We start from the raw sequence: 21,174 nt of genomic DNA on the forward strand, positions 1-21,174 counted from the left end.
GTCCCCAAACCATTCACAGGCTGGTTTGGCTGTCCCAGAGAACCCTGCGCGCACGCAGGATTAACCCCAGGACTAGGGAAAGCCGTCGGATGAAAATCAACCGACTGATCGACCGACCCAGAGCCCGAATAAAAAGTCGGGTTCCCAGACACCGATAAACCAGGGCAAGTAACAGACTGACTGGAGCCTGGCAAGGAATGTCTGGGAGGGCAGGACGACTGAGGTCCTGACCGACCGCCAGCAACGCTGACCAAGGGAGCCAACTGCAATCCAAAGAAATTAGCAGGAGGAGCACCCAAACTTGATGGCAGAGCCATACAAGGAGCTAGACAAGGACCCTCCCAAGGACCAGAAGCTGCCGGAACACCGGAGCCACCAACAGAGTTGGTGACTGCAGTCTGGGACAAAACTCTACCTAACGGCAAGCTCTGAAAAGGCTTACGAGAGGTCCCAGACAATTCGGCGTCAGAGCGTGCCAACTCTGCGCCAGGCTGTCCAATCAAAGAACCAGACTGATGCTGGGATGAAGGGACCGCCCCCTGACTACCTAACGAAACCGCCGGGGCGGGGAGGGAAGGGTCAGAAACATAACTATCTGCCGGCGAGTCCATAGACCTGCCGGAAATAGCCTTGCGTCTCCCCCTACTTCTGTCAGAAGACTTGACCTTCCTAGAAGAGGAGGGGCGCCGAGGAGTCGCCGCCGGCCTGTCTGAAGTATCAGCGAGTAAACAAACATCACAGCGTGAAGTATCAGAGCAGGAACGGCACTGCGGACATGAAAGATGGGGGTCGGCATCACTATAAAAATGATCGCACCCATCAATAGTACCGCGATGTTGACCGACGTGAGACATGGTACACTTAATACTACGACTAAGTACGCAAATATCGTCAACAAAAACGACAAAACGAAAGCAGAAATAAATACACGATTTATTCACTTGCTGTAAAAGAAAACCGCAAACAAAGTGTAAAAAACGGCAGACGTTTAACACAGAACTAAGCGGTAAACAAACACAGTGTAACAACAAAAAGGTTACAAACTAGAACGTAAACACGCCGCCACGTGTCGGAACACGGGAGGTGAAAACGGGCCAAAAAAACACGGCCGAACGCTACACAAACAAACGGGAATAACAAACGGTAATAACTGCAGAAACTAGCAGTATAAAAACTCTGAAAAATAGAGGATACCGCCCTGTAAGGAGTGGAAATGACGCTGAGAATACGTGGACACGTCCAGTCAGTTCAGCGCCATGGAAAAGAAGGATGTATTTCCGGTCGTGCGTACGCTCGACAGGCAGGTAAGAGGGGCCTCCTACGGGAGGTTTATGGGGTTTAATTTTGTTCATATTTATATACAAATGAATGGGAAATTGTGGAAGATATGCATACTAAAGTTATGGTAACGTATTACTGAAATGAAAATGTAATTTTGTTATCCATGAAATGAATCAATATTACAAGAGTTACAATGAAGAATGTCGGTTTGTTACCGAAATAAACAAATATCGAACTATTTACTTGCCATTCAAGAGTGTAGTTAACATTAAATGTGTTATCGACTTACATATGTACCTTTATTGATTAAAAAAGAGGCTGTCGGATGACATTTGACAATGACATTTCATATGATTGATAGTATGTGGTAGTCGTTGTAATTTTAGAAAATAATGAATCATTATGCGTATGTACGATTGTATTCATCCTCTCGCTCAAGGCAATTTTCGTATATATTTAAAATTTAGGTCTTCAATCTTTTTGTGATTGTAATATATATCAATTTTTTCAAAAGGAAACTTATATAGGTTGGTTCTGTGATATTAAACAGTAGATTTAAATCAGCGGCCTAATCTTATGGTATATCTTATCTGGTGTCAGGTACGTACTGATGTAAATCGTATTGCCTTGTATCGTATGTATAATTATATGTGAACAGCATGTGCAATTATGTATTATTCTACTTCAAATTATAGACATATAAGGTAGACATTGTGTTATACATGTAACATTAACATAGATTATCTCATCCTCAACATTCCATTAACGTTATAGTTTCCTGATACACACGCCTGGAATTTGTCATAGTGAAATTGAAGACATTTAGGAGAAACTGAATAAACAAATAGTGACCAATTTAAAATCCACATAGTGTACCGTTATTCGATTTGTTTGCTGTACAACAGAGGAAAACCACTACCTGTTTCGTCTTTTGTCACATACAGTGCCTTCAGTTTTGCTTTGATATAGAGATCATGGGTTGATATAACGGGAGTGATATTAACCCCTAGAACATCGAGGATAAGGTTATATAAAAGACGGCATGTTTCGCATGTCCAGTATAAACTAAGATTATGCGACATTGTTAAAGATATCAAGTAAATAATATTTAACAGCTGGGGAATCGTGTCGTTTCATTTAAGAAAGTGTTCCATATAAAAATGGTTTCACTGTTGACTAGCTAGTGTACTTACTGTGCCATTGTTTTCAAGTTTTAAGAAAGTGAAACAAATTATACAATTATTCCCTATTAGGAAATTTGTTGCACGCATTAAACAAATCTATATACAAACCTACTTAATCTAACTTAATCCTTACAGATGACAAATGAAGTTTTATCGCCTTGAAAACAATTGATGAGCAATGCCCTATTTTAAAAGTTATCGATTGATTTGTCACCAAGACAATAACAAGGGACTAAAACATGAATATAAAATGGATATCAATATATTAAAAAATATGTCATAAGCTCCTTTTCTAAATAATCTGATCATTTGTGACTTTTTTATATTAAATTTCAGTCATTACATAATGAAGCTGCTGTTATTGTCTATCCTGGTCCTAACTCCTGCCATTTTACATAGCACGGACGGACAAATCGATTGCAGTCCCTTTGCACGCTTCAATGGATTCTGTGACGCCCAGTACGCACGGTGTCGCTGTGCTGGTGTACGGCCTAGTTTCTGTTGGGGATTTTACCTTTTGTGTATTCAGAACCGTGGTATCACACTCGCTCTACGCCCCGGCTAGATATGCTGAGGTTCTACCAATGACACAATTTAACAACAAAAAAGAGACAATAGTTGTTATATTTATCTGCATTAAATATCAAAATTTTTAAAATGTGTTGTGATGGCATTTATTAATCAATGAAACGCTCATCTATGGGATATTCGGATCTCAAATCAGGGAGCTGACCAACAAGAAACATTTCTCTCTTTTGACTGAAACATATTCGTCGTTTACGTGTAGCAGATCTTGAGATCAAGCACTTACATATTCTGATTAAGAAGTACCATATAACATATTAAATAAAAGAAAGCTTGTAAAGTAGGACTTCCGCAACAGGACCATGCCTGTTATCATAAGAAATCCTTACAGGAGGCCACTAAACTTAACTTTGCTTCCAAAACCATTACACAGCGTTAGTTTCCATATTATGACGAAGAAATTACGTTGATCATTCACGGTTTTTACCATTTAAACATTAATGTTACTATATTTTTAATTCCATCGGAGTGGGAAACTATTCTTTGCAAACTGTATAAATATGCGCCGCCTGTCTGTGCGAGGTTTTGCGAACAAAATTAATTCTCGTAACTCGATGAAATTTAGAGAAAATATCCATACAAATACTTATGATTTAGTTTTTGAGAAATAAATAATATTCTTACCTGTATATACATGTTCATTAATTGATTTTTTGACTATTTTTTGCCATTATTTTCAAAAAAAATTCTCAGACAGGAATTAGAAATTTTTCGTTGCTCACATGAAAATACAAAATTCTGAATGGATAACTTTTGTTATCCTCTTATGAAAACAAAACCGAGGAATGTTTGCGAAAAGGGACTTTATCGTGACACCATAATACAAACATTGACGTAACATATTGATTTGGAACTCAACAGAATTGCACTCGTCTCGAAGCTTTAACTTTTACTTGCCAAGGCTCGCAAAAATAAAAACTTCTTAGACTCGTTTCATAAAATCTTATACAATCAGCAATTACAATAACACAATTTCGTTGTTATTATTTTCTCGAATATATCATATTACACAGAACGTCGCTTTCCTCTTTGGTATTGTGAGTTTGTAATAATACTTTCCATGAAACGAGCCCTTACGTTAGAAAACTTAACTTTACACAAAATGTCAATTCCGTGTAAAATTTATCAGGTTAAATTTAACTGAAGAGAGCAAAAAAGTCAATGCAGGTCAAACATTTGATATGAAATTCACCTGAAATTCACATGTAAAAATATTTATTTGGATTCACATACAGCTTTGATGAGGTCCATTTAATTGAAATTGAAGTTTTCTTCGTGTGATATTGACTTCAATTTTCATGTCCATTTTCATGTAAAATTTCAGGTTAATTTCAGGTCGAAATGTTTGATTGATAGTATGTTTTAATCTTTCAAATTTTAGCGAATGATAAATCATCACGGAACTGATCACAATGCAATAACAACAAAAATAGTTTTCAATCTTCTTGTGACGGTATATTCATCAAGTTTTAAAGAACGAGATAGAAATAGATCTGTCAAGTAAATAGTGGAATAAAACGTTTGAAGTCACCAATCATATCATATACATGTATTTTTCCTGATAACAGGTAAGTCTCTGCAGTCATCGTATTATATTGCATGCATTACATAGTATGTGCTGAACATCTGTATTGATCAATATACTTGTTCCAGTAATACAGTAATACACCATTCTCGTTTCATATTAATCATAGAAGATTTTTGTGATTTTCAAAAAATAATATACTTTGTATTCATCAATTGTAACAAGTTGCCATAAGCAAAGTATCATATTGTTTATAGATCTTTTTATACACAAAATTTAAGAAATTATCAATTTGGCGGTCATTTTGAAACAGTGCGTTAATTCTTACACTTTGTAGAGAGGTGACATTTTACCTTATTTACTTACTTGCATTTTCGTTTAAATCGCATGTGCGACATTTTTAGCTATAATAAGTAATTTTTTGCTGTAATAATTTCAGATTTCACTTGGATGAAGATTTTAAGCTTTTAAGTGTGAAGTAATAAGCTATTGATCACATTATTTCTATGCCATTTTCAACTTTAGTATGAAAGCCTATTTCTAAAAATATCTTTTCTCAAACATCAATGACAAATTTTTTTTATTGCACTTTTAATGTATATATTTCCATCATTTCAATCAGTAAATAAATTATGATGGGTTTTTTCACTAGTTTGGTCTACTCTTTTTGAAATGTAATTTGACTGGATACCAGCGAATAGACAATGTGGTATCTTATATAAACGTATAAAAATCAAAATTGACAACAGATCAGAACTTAAATAAAGAGAATGATCTTTGAGTTGTGTATAAAACTACAAAAGATACAATCCAATAAGATTATACAGCAGCATTGCCTATATAAGTCTTCTCCCTACAAAAACATCGGCACAGGTTACAAACATTCATGAAAATTAATACACAAAACAAAAATAGTAATTTAATGTCAAATGAAGTGAGATAACTCCGATATGATTTACTTGAACACAGAATTCGAAATAGAACAGTAGTCAACAATATTAATAACATATTCACGTATTTGGCATAATGTACCGATATCTGAAAAATAAGCGAAAAATATAATTGTTTAAATGTGATTTTTATCTTGAAGGTTTGTATTTGTCTTAAATTGCAGCTTCCATAATGAAGCTCTACTTCCTGTTTGTGCTAACCGTCAGTACCGTCATTTTTCATAACGTGAAAGGACAGCCCAACCGATTCCCTTTGAGAAATAAATAATATTCTTACCTGTATATACATGTTCATTGATTGATTTTTTGACTATTTTTTGCCATTATTTTCAAAAAAATTTCTCAGACAGGAATTAGAAATTTTTCGTTGCTCACATGAAAATACAAAATTCTGAATGGATAACTTTTGTTATCCTCTTATGAAAACAAAACCGAGGAATGTTTGCGAAAAGGGACTTTATCGTGACACCATAATACAAACATTGACGTAACATATTGATTTGGAACTCAACAGAATTGCACTCGTCTCGAAGCTTTAACTTTTACTTGCCAAGGCTCGCAAAAAATAAAAACTTCTTAGACTCGTTTCATAAAATCTTATACAATCAGCAATTACAATAACACAATTTCGTTGTTATTATTTTCTCGAATATATCATATTACACAGAACGTCGCTTTCCTCTTTGGTATTGTGAGTTTGTAATAATACTTTCCATGAAACGAGCCATTACGTTAGAAAAGTTAACTTTACACAAAATGTCAATTCCATGTAAAATTTATCAGGTTAAATTTAACTGAAGAGAGCAAAAAAGTCAATGCAGGTCAAACATTTGATATGAAATTCACCTGAAATTCACATGTAAAAATATTTATTTGGATTCACATACAGCTTTGATGAGGTCCATTTAATTGAAATTGAAGTTTTCTTCGTGTGATATTGACTTCAATTTCATGTCATTTTCATGTAAATTTCAGGTTAATTTCAGGTCGAAATGTTTGATTGATAGTATGTTTTAATCTTTCAAATTTTAGCGAATGATAAATCATCACGGAACTGATCACAATGCAATAACAACAAAAATAGTTTTCAATCTTCTTGTGACGGTATATTCATCAAGTTTTAAAGAACGAGATAGAAATAGATCTGTCAAGTAAATAGTGGAATAAAACGTTTGAAGTTTTCCTGATAACAGGTAAGTCTCTGTAGTCATCGTATTATATTGCATGCATTACATAGTATGTGCTGAACATCTGTATTTATCAATATATACTTGTTCCAGTAATACAGTAATACATCATTCTCGTTTCATATTAATCATAGAAGATTTTTGTGATTTTCAAAAAATAATATACTTTGTATTCATCAATTGTAACAAGTTGTCATAAGCAAAGTATCATATTGTTTATAGATCTTTTTATACACAAAATTTAAGAAATTATCAATTTGGCGGTCATTTTGAAACAGTGCGTTAATTCTTACATTTTGTAGAGAGGTGACATTTTACCTTATTTACTTACTTGCATTTTCGTTTAAATCGCATGTGCGACATTTTTAGCTATAATAAGTAATTTTTTGCTGTAATAATTTCAGATTTCACTTGGATGAAGATTTTAAGCTTGAAAGTGTGAAGTAATAAGCTATTGATCACATTATTTCTATGCCATTTTCAACTTTAGTATGAAAGCCTATTTCTAAAAATATCTTTTCTCAAACATCAATGACAAATGTTTTTATTGCACTTTTAATGTATATATTTCCATCATTTCAATCAGTAAATAAATTATGATGGGTTTTTTCACTAGATTGGTCTACTCTTTTTGAAATGTAATTTGACTGGATACCAGCGAATAGACAATGTGGTATCTTATATAAACGTATAAAAATCAAAATTGACAACAGATCAGAACTTAAATAAAGAGAATGATCTTTGAGTTGTGTATAAAACTACAAAAGATACAATCCAATAAGATTATACAGCAGCATTGCCTATATAAGTCTTCTCCCTACAAAAACATCGGCACAGGTTACAAACATTCATGAAAAGTTATACACAAAACAAAAATAGTAATTTAATGTCAAATGAAGTGAGATAACTCCGATATGATTTACTTGAACACAGAATTCGAAATAGAACAGTAGTCAACAATATTAATAACATATTCACGTATTTGGCATAATGTACCGATATCTGAAAAATAAGCGAAAAATATAATTGTTTAAATGTGATTTTTATCTTTAAGGTTTGTATTTGTCTTAAATTGCAGCTTCCATAATAAAGCTCTACTTCCTGTTTGTGCTAACCGTCAGTACCGTCATTTTTCATAACGTGAAAGGCCAGCCCAACCGATTCCCTTTGAGAAATAAATAATATTCTTACCTGTATATACATGTTCATTGATTGATTTTTTGACTATTTTTTGCCATTATTTTCAAAAAAAATTCTCAGACAGGAATTAGAAATTTTTCGTTGCTCACATGAAAATACAAAATTCTGAATGGATAACTTTTGTTATCCTCTTATGAAAACAAAACCGAGGAATGTTTGCGAAAAGGGACTTTATCGTGACACCATAATACAAACATTGACGTAACATATTGATTTGGAACTCAACAGAATTGCACTCGTCTCGAAGCTTTAACTTTTACTTGCCAAGGCTCGCAAAAATAAAAACTTCTTAGACTCGTTTCATAAAATCTTATACAATCAGCAATTACAATAACACAATTTCGTTGTTATTATTTTCTCGAATATATCATATTACACAGAACGTCGCTTTCCTCTTTGGTATTGTGAGTTTGTAATAATACTTTCCATGAAACGAGCCATTACGTTAGAAAAGTTAACTTTACACAAAATGTCAATTCCATGTAAAATTTATCAGGTTAAATTTAACTGAAGAGAGCAAAAAAGTCAATGCAGGTCAAACATTTGATATGAAATTCACCTGAAATTCACATGTAAAAATATTTATTTGGATTCACATACAGCTTTGATGAGGTCCATTTAATTGAAATTGAAGTTTTCTTCGTGTGATATTGACTTCAATTTCATGTCATTTTCATGTAAATTTCAGGTTAATTTCAGGTCGAAATGTTTGATTGATAGTATGTTTTAATCTTTCAAATTTTAGCGAATGATAAATCATCACGGAACTGATCACAATGCAATAACAACAAAAATAGTTTTCAATCTTCTTGTGATGGTATATTCATCAAGTTTTAAAGAACGAGATAGAAATAGATCTGTCAAGTAAATAGTGGAATAAAACGTTTGAAGTCACCAATCATATCATATACATGTATTTTTCCTGATAACAGGTAAGTCTCTGTAGTCATCGTATTATATTGCATGCATTACATAGTATGTGCTGAACATCTGTATTTATCAATATACTTGTTCCAGTAATACAGTAATACACCATTCTCGTTTCATATTAATCATAGAAGATTTTTGTGATTTTCAAAAAATAATATACTTTGTATTCATCAATTGTAACAAGTTGTCATAAGCAAAGTATCATATTGTTTATAGATCTTTTTATACACAAAATTTAAGAAATTATCAATTTGGCGGTCATTTTGAAACAGTGCGTTAATTCTTACACTTTGTAGAGAGGTGACATTTTACCTTATTTACTTACTTGCATTTTCGTTTAAATCGCATGTGCGACATTTTTAGCTATAATAAGTAATTTTTTGCTGTAATAATTTCAGATTTCACTTGGATGAAGATTTTAAGCTTTTAAGTGTGAAGTAATAAGCTATTGATCACATTATTTCTATGCCATTTTCAACTTTAGTATGAAAGCCTATTTCTAAAAATATCTTTTCTCAAACATCAATGACAAATTTTTTTTATTGCACTTTTAATGTATATATTTCCATCATTTCAATCAGTAAATAAATTATGATGGGTTTTTTCACTAGTTTGGTCTACTCTTTTTGGAATGTAATTTGACTGGATACCAGCGAATAGACAATGTGGTATCTTATATAAACGTATAAAAATCAAAATTGACAACAGATCAGAACTTAAATAAAGAGAATGATCTTTGAGTTGTGTATAAAACTACAAAAGATACAATCCAATAAGATTATACAGCAGCATTGCCTATATAAGTCTTCTCCCTACAAAAACATCGGCACAGGTTACAAACATTCATGAAAAGTTATACACAAAACAAAAATAGTAATTTAATGTCAAATGAAGTGAGATAACTCCGATATGATTTACTTGAACACAGAATTCGAAATAGAACAGTAGTCAACAATATTAATAACATATTCACGTATTTGGCATAATGTACCGATATCTGAAAAATAAGCGAAAAATATAATTGTTTAAATGTGATTTTTATCTTGAAGGTTTGTATTTGTCTTAAATTGCAGCTTCCATAATGAAGCTCTACTTCCTGTTTGTGCTAACCGTCAGTACCGTCATTTTTCATAACGTGAAAGGACAGCCCAACCGATTCCCTTTGAGAAATAAATAATATTCTTACCTGTATATACATGTTCATTGATTGATTTTTTGACTATTTTTTGCCATTATTTTCAAAAAAATTTCTCAGACAGGAATTAGAAATTTTTCGTTGCTCACATGAAAATACAAAATTCTGAATGGATAACTTTTGTTATCCTCTTATGAAAACAAAACCGAGGAATGTTTGCGAAAAGGGACTTTATCGTGACACCATAATACAAACATTGACGTAACATATTGATTTGGAACTCAACAGAATTGCACTCGTCTCGAAGCTTTAACTTTTACTTGCCAAGGCTCGCAAAAATAAAAACTTCTTAGACTCGTTTCATAAAATCTCATACAATCAGCAATTACAATAACACCATTTCGTTGTTATTATTTTCTCGAATATATCATATTACACAGAACGTCGCTTTCCTCTTTGGTATTGTGAGTTTGTAATAATACTTTCCATGAAACGAGCCCTTACGTTAGAAAACTTAACTTTACACAAAATGTCAATTCCATGTAAAGTTTATCAGGTTAAATTTAACTGAAGAGAGCAAAAAAGTCAATGCAGGTCAAACATTTGATATGAAATTCACCTGAAATTCACATGTAAAAATATTTATTTGGATTCACATACAGCTTTTATGAGGTCCATTTAATTGAAATTGAAGTTTTCTTCGTGTGATATTGACTTCAATTTCGTGTCATTTTCATGTAAATTTCAGGTTAATTTCAGGTTAATTTCAGGTCGAAATGTTTGATTGATAGTATGTTTTAATCTTTCAAATTTTAGCGAATGATAAATCATCACGGAACTGATCACAATGCAATAACAACAAAAATAGTTTTCAATCTTCTTGTGACGGTATATTCATCAAGTTTTAAAGAACGAGATAGAAATAGATCTGTCAAGTAAATAGTGGAATAAAACGTTTGAAGTCACCAATCATATCATATACATGTATTTTTCCTGATAACAGGTAAGTCTCTGCAGTCATCGTATTATATTGCATGCATTACATAGTATGTGCTGAACATCTGTATTGATCAATATACTTGTTCCAGTAATACAGTAATACATCATTCTCGTTTCATATTAATCATAGAAGATTTTTGTGATTTTCAAAAAATAATATACTTTGTATTCATCAATTGTAACAAGTTGCCATAAGCAAAGTATCATATTGTTTATAGATCTTTTTATACACAAAATTTAAGAAATTATCAATTTGGCGGTCATTTTGAAACAGTGCGTTAATTCTTACACTTTGTAGAGAGGTGACATTTTACCTTATTTACTTACTTGCATTTTCGTTTAACTCGCATGTGCGACATTTTTAGCTATAATAAGTAATTTTTTGCTGTAATAATTTCAGATTTCACTTGGATGAAGATTTTAAGCTTTTAAGTGTGAAGTAATAAGCTATTGATCACATTATTTCTATGCCATTTTCAACTTTAGTATGAAAGCCTATTTCTAAAAATATCTTTTCTCAAACATCAATGACAAATTTTTTTTATTGCACTTTTAATGTATATATTTCCATCATTTCAATCAGTAAATAAATTATGATGGGTTTTTTCACTAGTTTGGTCTACTCTTTTTGGAATGTAATTTGACTGGATACCAGCGAATAGACAATGTGGTATCTTATATAAACGTATAAAAATCAAAATTGACAACAGATCAGAACTTAAATAAAGAGAATGATCTTTGAGTTGTGTATAAAACTACAAAAGATACAATCCAATAAGATTATACAGCAGCATTGCCTATATAAGTCTTCTCCCTACAAAAGGCACAGGTTACAAACATTCATGAAAATTTATACACAAAACAAAAATAGTAATTTAATGTCAAATGAAGTGAGATAACTCCGATATGATTTACTTGAACACAGAATTCGAAATAGAACAGTAGTCAACAATATTAATAACATATTCACGTATTTGGCATAATGTACCGATATCTGAAAAATAAGCGAAAAATATAATTGTTTAAATGTGATTTTTATCTTGAAGGTTTGTATTTGTCTTAAATTGCAGCTTCCATAATGAAGCTCTACTTCCTGTTTGTGCTAACCGTCAGTACCGTCATTTTTCATAACGTGAAAGGACAGCCCAACCGATTCCCTTTGAGAAATAAATAATATTCTTACCTGTATATACATGTTCATTGATTGATTTTTTGACTATTTTTTGCCATTATTTTCAAAAAAATTTCTCAGACAGGAATTAGAAATTTTTCGTTGCTCACATGAAAATACAAAATTCTGAATGGATAACTTTTGTTATCCTCTTATGAAAACAAAACCGAGGAATGTTTGCGAAAAGGGACTTTATCGTGACACCATAATACAAACATTGACGTAACATATTGATTTGGAACTCAACAGAATTGCACTCGTCTCGAAGCTTTAACTTTTACTTGCCAAGGCTCGCAAAAATAAAAACTTCTTAGACTCGTTTCATAAAATCTCATACAATCAGCAATTACAATAACACAATTTCGTTGTTATTATTTTCTCGAATATATCATATTACACAGAACGTCGCTTTCCTCTTTGGTATTGTGAGTTTGTAATAATACTTTCCATGAAACGAGCCCTTACGTTAGAAAACTTAACTTTACACAAAATGTCAATTCCATGTAAAATTTATCAGGTTAAATTTAACTGAAGAGAGCAAAAAAGTCAATGCAGGTCAAACATTTGATATGAAATTCACCTGAAATTCACATGTAAAAATATTTATTTGGATTCACATACAGCTTTGATGAGGTCCATTTAATTGAAATTGAAGTTTTCTTCGTGTGATATTGACTTCAATTTCATGTCATTTTCATGTAAATTTCAGGTTAATTTCAGGTCGAAATGTTTGATTGATAGTATGTTTTAATCTTTCAAATTTTAGCGAATGATAAATCATCACGGAACTGATCACAATGCAATAACAACAAAAATAGTTTTCAATCTTCTTGTGATGGTATATTCATCAAGTTTTAAAGAACGAGATAGAAATAGATCTGTCAAGTAAATAGTGGAATAAAACGTTTGAAGTCACCAATCATATCATATACATGTATTTTTCCTGATAACAGGTAAGTCTCTGTAGTCATCGTATTATATTGCATGCATTACATAGTATGTGCTGAACATCTGTATTTATCAATATACTTGTTCCAGTAATACAGTAATACACCATTCTCGTTTCATATTAATCATAGAAGATTTTTGTGATTTTCAAAAAATAATATACTTTGTATTCATCAATTGTAACAAGTTGCCATAAGCAAAGTATCATATTGTTTATAGATCTTTTTATACACAAAATTTAAGAAATTATCAATTTGGCGGTCATTTTGAAACAGTGCGTTAATTCTTACACTTTGTAGAGAGGTGACATTTTACCTTATTTACTTACTTGCATTTTCGTTTAAATAGCATGTGCGACATTTTTAGCTATAATAAGTAATTTTTTGCTGTAATAATTTCAGATTTCACTTGGATGAAGATTTTAAGCTTTTAAGTGTGAAGTAATAAGCTATTGATCACATTATTTCTATGCCATTTTCAACTTTAGTATGAAAGCCTATTTCTAAAAATATCTTTTCTCAAACATCAATGACAAATGTTTTTTATTGCACTTTTAATGTATATATTTCCATCATTTCAATCAGTAAATAAATTATGATGGGTTTTTTCACTAGATTGGTCTACTCTTTTTGAAATGTAATTTGACTGGATACCAGCGAATAGACAATGTGGTATCTTATATAAACGTATAAAAATCAAAATTGACAACAGATCAGAACTTAAATAAAGAGAATGATCTTTGAGTTGTGTATAAAACTACAAAAGATACAATCCAATAAGATTATACAGCAGCATTGCCTATATAAGTCTTCTCCCTACAAAAACATCGGCACAGGTTACAAACATTCATGAAAAGTTATACACAAAACAAAAATAGTAATTTAATGTCAAATGAAGTGAGATAACTCCGATATGATTTACTTGAACACAGAATTCGAAATAGAACTGTAGTCAACAATATTAATAACATATTCACGTATTTGGCATAATGTACCGATATCTGAAAAATAAGCGAAAAATATAATTGTTTAAATGTGATTTTTATCTTTAAGGTTTGTATTTGTCTTAAATTGCAGCTTCCATAATGAAGCTCTACTTCCTGTTTGTGCTAACCGTCAGTACCGTCATTTTTCATAACGTGAAAGGACAGCCCAACCGATTCCCTTATTACTTCCATGAATTCTGTTCATCGGTGTTCCAAAGATGTCGTGACAATGGTGGACAGTTTTTCATCTGCATACATTTTTACAATATGTGTATTCAGAATATGGGGGCGTTACGAGCGATATCTACCGGCTAGAAACTACTATAGCTACCTGCCCATGCCGCAGTTCCCCAATAAAGAAGAGAGAAGCGTTTGAAGTGCTACATTGTATTGTATATAGTAAATATAAGTTATAGGATGTATTAAACAAACATTTTATAAAATAATTTCGTTTTTGTATGTTCTTTTCAGATTATTAGATGAACGAAAGTTGTGCTTATTTAAATGAAATTTTAACTATTCATTCCAAAACTGGCCACCACTAAACCTATCCCGTATCTTTTGGCTTCCAGATAGTGTCAGATAGCTGACCAGCCAGTATGTTGATTTATTCTAGGTCTTTGTATTCCGTCTTTGCATATTACAGAGTTAGCTTCCTTGCCAGGAGGGAATCAATTGTGACGCCATTATCATGTGAGCGCAATTCACGTCGTTTTCTCCGAAAATTATGACGTTACGCTCGCAAACACATGACGTGACAATTAATACCTACCCGCAAGTGCAGATGATATGTAAATGTAGAATTGTTATTCAAGCACTTACTTAGAATGCCAGCAGTTCCTAAAATAGACTTAACGCAGGGTAGGGATAAAAAAATCGAAACAGAGCACTGCAAATAAGGGGTAAGCGTCAGTAATATATGTTGTCGCAATGAATGATTGCAAGAGGCGACTAAATTTGGGATTTATATTATCTATTTTTCTGAACGACTTTCCTCTTCCTAATGTCTCATTTGACACTAGATGACGTTAAGCTTTTTAAATGAGTTTATTTTCAGTTGTAGAGGAGCCTAAAGGTGTTGTCACCTGGCCAATATATACCTAACTAGTAAGTCCTTATTAATAGCAGGTTACGTTGTTTTATGTATTTATTTTTAAAGAAACTGTAGTAAACTTGCTTCGTGTCTCCCTGTTGTAGAAATATAATATCTATCACTGTTATAAATATCATCCTAGGTAGGTCCATTACAACAGGAAGGGGAGCGGCAGGAATGGTTTTTAATTTCTACTTTCATGACAGAATTACTGACACTTTATTTACTACATATTTCCTTGATAAAAACGGTGTTGGTTATCTATAAAGTTAAAATATGGAGTTGAAGGATATAGCAAGATTCTGAGACATGTTTATTGACAAGGTCAAGAGAAAATGATATATCTCAACTTCATTATATAATCGTTTTGACATATCGAAATATATACACACAATGCATTTTATATACCCATAACTTGTTACACAATAGCGATTTTGTTTGGTCAACCTGACTCACCAACGAAATTAGATTCTAAGTTCAAACACAAAGATTTTTTTATATATATTTTGATAAATAACAATTTGTGTCGCCATAACCTCCAAACAATGGCCTAGTCAGGCGGCGTTATTGGGTAATATTTGGTATGCCATGCTTACTGTTACATATATTTGATAAGTTTTGATCGGTTTGTCAAAGATGTCACTTCAGGCCCCAAAGCGTCTATTATGTTATTGACAATCAGTATGTTTCTTTACTAGATTTCTCTATCATATAAATATTGCGAAAAGGATGTGTTCTTGTTGACATTTCTGTATATCAAACAGGTAACGTCCGTGTCTTAAAATTGTCCTTAAAAAGATATTATCCGCTATATATACATAGATACATACTTGTATTGTAGTCTTATCAGCGTGTCCACCGATATCATTGAAGTTCAAAGTGATATATAAACACATTTTACATTGTCAAAAGGTTATTGTGGCGGAAGTCAAATTATCAGAATTAAGAGGAATGCGATAAAAATATTCCATCAACTGAACATATTTTTTTTTCTTTTCTTTTTTCTAGCACTCAGAAAATAGTTTGCATGAACAACAATCAGAATTAGTGATAGAGTGTTAGTAATACCATCGCCTAGACAAAGCGGGAGAGAAAGTACATGTACAGAGGATAGTTTGTAAAAAGATTTTGAGAGGATTGAAAGGAGGTACTGGGGTATATATTCACCAGTACTGAGACAGCAGACTGAATTACATAGTGTAACAGTAAAGAAGATAGTGAGAAGGGAGGAACCAATATAGAATACTACTTTGGTAGCATGAAAGTGAAAGAGATTCGTTTTCACACAATCTCGCTAATCACACTCAAACCTCAAACCAATAATAGAATGAAAATAGTGAAAGCCATCTAAAGGACAAACTCTTTCAGAATCCTTTTCGTATATTTATATGTTCAACACTTTCTTATTTTTATATTCCCTTTCATGTATAATGTTTTGCTTCATAATAGTTGTCATACATTTGTTATCAATATTCCAGGTCGCATTTCCCAAACTTGGTTTTATTTCATTTCATCGTAGTGCAATTTATAATTTATTCATTTTTCTTTCACTCATTATTTTCATTGAAAGTTTTAACATGATAAAATCATTTCTTGCACTTTACCTTTTTGTTATCATATAACTGTTTCACCCTTGTGTTTTTATTATTACAATTTCTACTTTTATTGCAAACAGTAGATGGTCGTATCAACTGTGGCCACTTTCACTGACAATCTTCACATTAAAACAAATTCCATTATTACACATAAATACTTAAAACTGGTACATCATTCTCTCCATTATAATATGTAACTATTACACCAATACTAATTATCTGTTATTTATAGTGTTAATATTGTGTTTTGTGCAGATCAATAAAGTCTCCTTAATGTGGATTACATAGAAGGATGTGCAATGAGGATATTTTAGATTAATTAATTATTTAAGACAAATTGATTAAAAAAAATTAGAAAAGAGAAAAACTAATGGTGAAATTTTAGTATACATGTAAATCCGTATGAAATGGGTTATAACAAGATAACACATCCCTATCATTAGCGTACTTTTACATGGCGTTTTCAAGATGCCTCTTATGGTGACCCTGGCTGCTAACAGCGAGATAACCATATAAAATCTCATAATATAGATGATATATTCAGTATACAAGGAATGTGGAGTAGTTGATAAATTTTATCTATATTACGTCGGACCTTATTCAAGTACTTGAGATACGTTATTATACATGTATGTAGGACACGCACATTGTAGCGACGTAATAACCTAAGTACGGGCTCAAAGTCTATAAAATATTTTAGTAGTCCTGTCATTCATACCAGGTGTAAAAGAAAACATGTACTATTACCAAAAACTGTTATTCAATCTGGACCCAGTTATTCAAAGGGTGACTAGGCTAATCTCAGTTTAACGAAAATTTTCAAATAAACATTCAATAATTTTACAAAATTTTAAAAGATTTATTCTTATGAACTTCATTCTTTACCTGCTAGCTGATTTTGATGAAAATAAACTCCAATTTTGCCGCAAAGGAAAAATGAAAATTTCACCCCTCACTAATCATGTGATTAAGCTAACCATCCTCAAGGTTAAGAATAAGGGCACTGTACATTAGATCATATATACAATAATTCAATTTTGCTTGTTACGAGCATTTCCATTGGTTTAAAAATTTACTTTATCAGCCCATAAAGGAAAAAATGCCGTCGCCGTTTGTAACGTCGCTTCTGATTGGCTGAGATGACGGCGTAATAATTTCAAAGACAAAAGAGTCCCAAAATGAATTTTAAATGTTGAAATGATTATCTTTAGTAAATTGAATTATAAGGATTAATTTGAATAGATTTTTTATGTTATGGAGATATAACACAAAAATCTGAGTGTACTCTCATCATAAACCGCTTCGCGGTTTATTTAGAGTACACTCAGATTTTTGTGTTATATCTCCATAACATAAAAAATCTATTCACTGTACATTAGATCATATATCTGCTTACGTGATCACAGACGTTTTATAATTTATAGAAATATCCGTATTAATTCAAAAGTTAAATTATGTTCAGGCGTTAAACATTGGAACCAGTACATCACTTTGCTGATTAGAACACTTCTAGCTACTGTGACAAATGGTAGTATTCCAAAGGATGACTCAAATGAACACATATTTCAAAGTATAAGGATGCATTTGCAAAATTGCACAGAAAATCATATTACGCAAACACCTATTATGAAGAAGTCATTAACTAGTTTACTAAGCGTTATGTTTATATAAATATTGCTTCGAAAATACAACTAAAAATTAAATTACCAAAATGTGTTTTTGACCGATGCACAGTATGAGGACTATATATCTGTACCAGATACATATATTTAGTATATGTTTGTTGCAGATTTTTACCATCACTTGTATAGTAACATGTAGAGTAAGAAGTAGCATGTTACCTCTGATTACTTCCTCTCGTTCAAGGACTGCCAGAGCATTTGTATTATTCATTTGACCTTGATATTCGGCTGACCTTGACGGTGTTATCGTCGCATCCTAACCACAACTTGTTGGCATAAATTGCAAGTACCTTCGGTTTACTAGATACCCCAAGCGGTATCGTATACAGACAGTCTCCAAAGTTATTTAAGACAACAACAGAGTTTGAACTGTGGTCACACACCCAGAGGTTACCGTCACAATGGAAACCAAGTCCTCCTGAATGGAACGGCTTCGTTTTTTCCTCTGTAGGTATACTGGGTTTCCATCTCTTTGTTATAAACTGTGACGCAATGACGCGCGTCATTACCACCATGGACAACAGCTATATCAGTACGCCGACTGGAATGACTATGTGACGTCATTTGTAGGGGTTTCACAAGTGGTCCGTGGATATTGTTGACCTTAACACCGTTTGTGTTATATACACAAATGTTTCCTCCGCCGTGACCTCTGTCTTCTATCTTACCAACCACTATATGATTGTCTGGTGTGATACACATACATTTCGGACGACTCGATAGAGTCAGAACAATTCCAATAGCACCGTTATCCAGATATTCCACAATGGAGTTGTCAGTAGCGGCCACCCACAGTCGTCCCGTGGTGCGGCTTATGCAAATATCCTCCACCCGATCTCGTGCTATCACGGACCTTAATATTCTGCCTGTTTGGTCCACCGAAGTCACCTTATTGCTCCGGTCGAAGGCAATCCATACAGCATCCGATATTGCGCGCAAAACAGTTAACGCGCTTGAATGTTTGAATTGTGCGACGACTTCCAAATGCAATCTTGTGGTTGCTTTCTCCGTTTCTTGTTTCAAAAGTTGTTGCTTGGGATCAGATGATGAAGAAACATTGCTACCATCATCATGAGTTTTCTGTTCTTCCCTGTGTAATTCTTCTGTGTGTGAACTGTCCTCTATCTTCCAGTAACCATCCTCTGTCTGTGTTGTGACGTCAGTCCTGTCAGGTTGAATATGTACAGATCTTGCTTGTATACAACTGACATTGGAACGTGTAGCCAGACCCTTCTCTGGTGGATTGTGTTTCCTCCCACTATGGAGTTTGCCAAATGCATTACTCAAGTCGTTGAACGGATCCGCGGTCTCGATATAGGTAAAATTAGATAACTGTGGCATTCCCTGAACACCAACATCAAAATCTTTTATCTTCTGCTCAACATCAGCTAGACTAACAGATGGATTTTTTGATACAGTCAAACGGTATTTCTCGAAGTCGGAACGGAACTTTTTGAATTCTTTAGACAAAAGATTTTTATGGTTCTGTAATAATCTCGCATGTTCTTTTTGCATAAGACTGCAAATATTCACATACCCTTCCTTAATTCTTTTCGCAGTATCCTGGATAATGTTCCCTTGTGATTCCAGCCTCTGGATTATATCACTGTAGTACGTATTGTTCTGTTTTAACATTCGCTCTGCTTCTTCAATCTGCCTCTGAAACTGAAGAGTCTTACTCCTTTCTCGTTCCTCTACGAATCTTTGAACACTGTCCGTTTTGACAGACATATTTCATACAGAGTGAAGCCTAACTGATTATAGAACTCCGTCACAGTACAATGCTTTACGATTTAAACAAACGAACTCCTGGCCGTATCTAAACTTCCTGGTCTATGACTTATAGTAGTCGTGTAACACTGTCTATAACGTCCTGATAAAGGTTTACTTGGTAAAGATTACCTTCTATGTTTAACAAACAAATTGTGTTCCAGTGATAACACTTCCCAATCTCAAGTGAAATCCAATACTTTCCCCTTTGCATTATATACATGGTTATGTGATACGTAAAGTTTTCTGTATTTGGCAAATCATCCAGTGGTGCAGCGTCTACGTGATATTTTTAAATGTAAAAAATATATTACAATTTTCTGATCACGACTGCGGTATAAAATAAGATACAGGTAACTATCTACTCCACCTATGACCCGATACCTTTGTCTCTATATACTATATAGAATCTGAACGGGGACAGTATGGTACGTGATGGGACAGGATATATAGTAAAGTACAGAGACTATTTTATCGCTATCATATAACACATATATCAGAGATGTAAATCTATATTCATGCTAATTACATGTCCATGACGAATGTACCGCCAACTATAGCTGTTAACTGTCAAATCACATCCCCAATTATTGATTTTATTCAACGTCCAATTATTACCCAGGGTCATGTTTAGTAATAGTGTCCGATTTGAGGCGTGTGCCAAACCGGAGTATCCGGAGAAATCCCACGGAACTACGGTTCGAACTCGCAATATGATAATTACGTTTATTTCTGTGTAATTTCATTATGATTTTTACATTCGCATACTATACCACCGATTATATTCTTGAGGTTATCATTTTTACAGGGCCTTACTTTAGCTATGGAAAATCTTATCTACGATAAATTGAGAAATGGATGAATTATATAATCCTTATAGCCAAATTGCTAAAATTTTATTCTCTCATTTTTTAGTCTCATTTGTGAGAATTTTGACCTGAGAAAATAACCGAC

The 21,174-nt window shown here is 32.9% G+C and overlaps 1 long non-coding RNA gene across 1 annotated transcript; it reads left to right on the forward strand.

Annotated features, from left to right (window-relative positions):
• Nucleotides 1-804: 804 nt before the first annotated feature.
• LOC138321342 (uncharacterized) lies at nucleotides 805-3,679 on the forward strand. The gene is made up of 2 exons (XR_011208318.1): nucleotides 805-1,304; nucleotides 2,802-3,679. It is a non-coding gene; the product is annotated as an uncharacterized lncRNA (long non-coding RNA).
• The last annotated feature ends 17,495 nt before the right edge of the window (nucleotides 3,680-21,174 follow it).

Source organism: Argopecten irradians, chromosome 4 (genome assembly GCF_041381155.1).
Source record: "Argopecten irradians isolate NY chromosome 4, Ai_NY, whole genome shotgun sequence".
Lineage (NCBI taxonomy): Eukaryota > Metazoa > Mollusca > Bivalvia > Pectinida > Pectinidae > Argopecten > Argopecten irradians.